This window comes from Anopheles funestus, chromosome 2RL, assembly GCF_943734845.2.
Source record: "Anopheles funestus chromosome 2RL, idAnoFuneDA-416_04, whole genome shotgun sequence".
Taxonomy (NCBI): Eukaryota; Metazoa; Arthropoda; class Insecta; order Diptera; family Culicidae; genus Anopheles; species Anopheles funestus.
The window spans coordinates 31,648,971-31,653,581 of record NC_064598.1 but is presented as its reverse complement, the minus strand read 5'-3'; the positions used below and the strand labels follow the sequence as shown (position 1 = coordinate 31,653,581).

The window sequence follows — 4,611 nt, the reverse complement described above, 5'->3', positions numbered from 1 at the left end:
CCCTTCAAACATCACGTCCTATTTAGAGATGTGCAAAGTGAGTAAGAGTGAGATAGTGAGTTGAAACGTTGTATTGAACGTGTTCCGTTCACTCACCACGAAGAGTTTCAGTGACTCTTTTTTCACTTACTCGCTCATGAGTGTAAGCATGTAGCTGGGGTGAGTCGAGTTGCAAAAAGAGTAAATACGTGAGTTGAAACGAAAATGTGCGAGTGAGTTGAAACAAAAATGAGTTGAAACGAAACGTTTGAAACACATGAGTTGCAACGGAACAGATGTCTACAATACCCAAACTAGCCAAATTAATATACTGCTCGCTTTGCCTAACTATCTAACCTGCATAAGCGAACAAGCGGGCTAGTCTGATCGGCAAGGACATGAAACGGGATCCGCCTCTGGTTAGGAGATTGGCAAATTTATAGAATTTTTTTTTATTTTTTTTTATTATTATTTACCATTTTTTAATTTAAAGCATTGGTTGAGTATAAAGAAACTTATTGCAACAAATTCGCATTAAAAGATATAAAATTTAAAAATTTTGCTGAATTGCTAAAAAATGAGGAAAACTTCACATTTCTCAAACAGGGTAAGGAACTTGGATCCTCGAATAACTTCTGGCACAGACGTCTGAGGGCATGGCCGTCCAAGAAAAAAATGTAGCCATTGGTGCCATCTATCGACCACAGGTTAAAGATTGGAGATCCGTTGGATACCGACCGAGTTATAGGCAAAACTTGGTGCAAAAATGAGGAAAATTTTACATTTTCACAAACAGGGTATGGAACTTGGTTCCTCCAATAACTTCTGGCACAGACATCTGAAGACATGGCCGTCCAAAAAGAAAATGTAGCCATTGGTGCCATCTATCGACCACAGGTTAAAGATTGGCAATCAGTTAGATACCGACCGAGTTATAGGCAAAACTTGCTGCAAAAATGAGGAAAATTTTACATTTTCTCAAACAGGGTATGGAACCTGGTTAATCGCATAACTTCTGGCACAGACATCTGAGGGCATGGCCGTCCAAGAAGAAAATGTAGCCATTTGTGCCATCTATCGACCACAGGTTAAAGATTGGCGATCCGTTGGATACCGACCGAGTTATAGGCAAAACTTGGTGCAAAAATGAGCCTTAGTAAATTTTTATATTTTTGAATTTTTTGATTTTTGATTATTTTTCATTCTTTTTTTTATTTAAAGCATTACTTGAGTGAAAAGAAACACATTGCAACCGATTGGCATTAAAATAAATCAATTTAATTTTTTTTTGCAAAATTTCTGAAAAAAATACGTAAGGGGTAAGCCTTATGAAATTTTCGAGTTGATTTTTTTTTTTAAATTTTTTTCCGATTTTTTATTCTTTTTTTAATTCAACGCATTATTTGAGTGAAAAGAAACTTATTGCAACAAATTCGCATTGAAATATATCACATTTATAAATTTTCCTAAATTGCTCAAAAATGAAGAAAATTTTACATTTTTTCAAACAGGGTATGGAACTTGGTTCCTCGAATAACTTCTGGCACAGCCATCTGAGGGCATGGCCGTCCAAGAAGAAAATGTAGCCATTGGCGCCATCTATCGACCACAGGTTAAAGATTGGAGATCCGTTGGATACCGACCGAGTTATAGGCAAAACTTGGTGCAAAAATGAGCCTTAGTAAATTTTTATATTTTCGAATTTTTTGATTTTTTGATTATTTTTCATTCTTTTTTTTTATTTAAAGCATTACTTGAGTGAAAAGAAACACATTGCAACCGATTGGCATTAAAATAAATCAATTTAATTTTTTTTGCAAAATTTCTCAAAAAAAACGTAAGGGGTAAGCCTTATGAAATTTTCGAGTTGAAATTTTTTTTAAATTTTTTTTTCCGATTTTTTATTCTTTTTTTAATTCAACGCATTATTTGAGTGAAAAGAAACTTATGGCAACAAATTCGCATTAAAATATATCACATTTATAAATTTTCCTAAATTGCTCAAAAATGAAAAAAAATTACATTTTTTCAAACAGGGTATGGAACTTGGTTCCTCGAATAACTCCTGACACAGACATCTGAGGGCATGGCCGTCCAAGAAGAAAATGTAGCCATTGGTGTCATCTATCGACCACAGGTTAAAGATTGGAGATCCGTTGGATACCGACCGAGTTATAGGCAAAACTTGCTGCAAAAATGAGGAAAATTTTACATTTTCACAAACAGGGTATGGAACCTGGTTCCTCCAATAACTTCTGGCACAGACATCTGAAGACATGGCCGTCCAAGAAGAAAATGTAGCCATTGGTGCCATCTATCGACAACAGGTTAAAGATTGGCGATCCGTTGGATACCGACCGAGTTATAGGCAAAATTTGGTGCAAAAATGAGGAAAATTTTACATTTTCACAAACAGGGTATGGAACTTGGATCCTCGAATAACTTCTGGCACAGACATCTGAGGGCATGGCCGTCCAAGAAGAAAATGTAGCCATTGGTGCCATCTATCGACCACAGGTTAAAGATTGGCGATCCGTTGGATACCGACCGAGTTATAGGCAAAACTTGGTGCAAAAATGAGCCTTAGTAAATTTTTATATTTTTGAATTTTTTGATTTTTGATTATTTTTCACTCTTTTTTTATTTAAAGCATTACTTGAGTGAAAAGAAACACATTGCAACCGATTGGCATTAAAATAAATCAATTTAATTTTTTTTGCAAAATTTCTCAAAAAAAACGTAAGGGGTAAGCCTTATGAAATTTTCGAGTTGAATTTTTTTTTTAATTTTTTTCCGATTTTTTATTCTTTTTTAATTTAAAGCATTGTTTGAGTGAAAAAAAACTTATTGCAACAAATTCGCATTCATATATGTCAAATTTAAAAATTTTGCTAAATTGCTCAATAATTTAAGGCCTTAGGAGATTGGCATATTTATAGAAAGATCTGAGACATCGATACAGATTTTTTTTATTTTTTTTATTATTTTTCATTCTTTTTTTTGTTTAAAGCATTATTTGAGTGAATTTATTTCAATAAATTCGCATTAAAATATATCAATTTATCAGCCTTAGGAGCGGTGGCGGATCAAGCTTCTTGGAGGCCCTAAGCGGAATGGTAATTGGGCCCCAAAATTAAAGGATCTATAGTGCATAGATCAGACATGTCAAGCATACGGCCTGCGGGCCGGATCCGGGCCAAGAGGTCTTTGAATGCGGCCCGCGAATTAAGAACAAGAACATCGATTATTATCTGACTTGAGTGAGGTTTAGCTTAGAAAATCGAGGAATTTTTTGTATATGTTGTGTGTGTACTCTTTTACACTTCAATAATACGATCTCCCTTTTATAGTCTAAAGGGTCTAAAAGTTTTATAGTCTGATCCCTTTTATAGTCCAAACAACTGCTGAATTTTATTTCATTCCGACTTCTCCCTCCCCTTCTGACTTATCTTGGCCCGCAAGATAATTTTTGCTTTCAAACTGGCCCGCAAGCCAAAATGAGTTTGACATCACTGGCATAGATCCGTTATGACCGATCGGAGGAAGCGCCAAAAATTTTGGGGCCCTTTTAGCCTCGTGGCTTATACGTTTATGCTGGGTTTTTTATAACTCCGAAATGAGTCGTTAAACGAGCTGATTCCTAATAACGACTCATTCACTCTGAGTTGACTCACTAAAAAGAATTGTTATTCTCATCTCTAGTCCTATTCCTTGCTCTCCTTGTACGCGACTCAGTAAAAAACGTGTGCGCTGTGGAAACAGTACTGCCAAAAACTTCATTAGCCGCTTCGGTGACAATAATTCAAATTGTCAGTTATCTTATAATTCATAATTCAACAGGAAAGTATCACTAAAAACTACTTAACTACACTACTTAAAAATACAGGTAGTTCTTGTGTTAGAACAAGGTTTTTAGTTCTCAACACTAATCTAGAGTAGATTCTCAAAGTTTTGTCTCTTTTTCTTTGGTTTCTTATAGTGGTGGGAAATCCGGAGTGGATTAATGAATCCACTCCGACACCGACGTATAAAAACCGGAGTATACTTCGAAACAATTACTCCGGTTCAATCCAGATTTAACTCCGCAGTAGCTCCAGAGTAATTACTCCGGTTTAATCCGGAATAACTCAGGAGCAAAAGTCCCGGAGTAGTTACTACGGAGTTGGTATCGGGATACTCCGGAGTAAACTCCGATGCTGTATCCAATGTTCCCCTGATTTCTCAAATTCTGGAGTAATCCCCAATTCTAACGCCGGATTTAAGTTCGGCTAGTGGCCGGGCGCGTTAAGTTGAACTGATTCCTTACTGCCCTACACATCTCTCCTCCCTACTCCTTAACCTCCAGTTCGTTAATAATGCCGGAGATACTCAGGAGTATACTCCTTGATGTCTCGGAGTCAAATTGCTCCAACTTCGGGAAAATTTAAGATTTATTTATCACTAGTTTCTTATGTGTTATGTTTGAAATATTTTTCTTTTTTTGTGATAGTTTTGAGAATTGTTTTATTGTGATTAATTTAATATTTTACATGATTTTAGTGTTAGCCTTTTTAAATGTATTGTAAGTATATTGCAAGCGATTCTTAATGAACCATGATCTCCTTGGTGAAAATAATCTACGGAAATGTAGCT

General features: G+C 35.7%; 1 long non-coding RNA gene across 1 annotated transcript; it reads right to left on the bottom strand.

Annotated features, from left to right (window-relative positions):
* Positions 1-606: 606 nt before the first annotated feature.
* On the bottom strand, positions 607-2,452 carry LOC125764387 (uncharacterized). Its single transcript, XR_007418461.1, has 3 exons — positions 2,406-2,452; positions 2,026-2,215; positions 607-975 (listed from the first exon to the last, which is right to left on the bottom strand). It is a non-coding gene; the product is annotated as an uncharacterized LOC125764387 (long non-coding RNA).
* Positions 2,453-4,611: the final 2,159 nt, after the last annotated feature.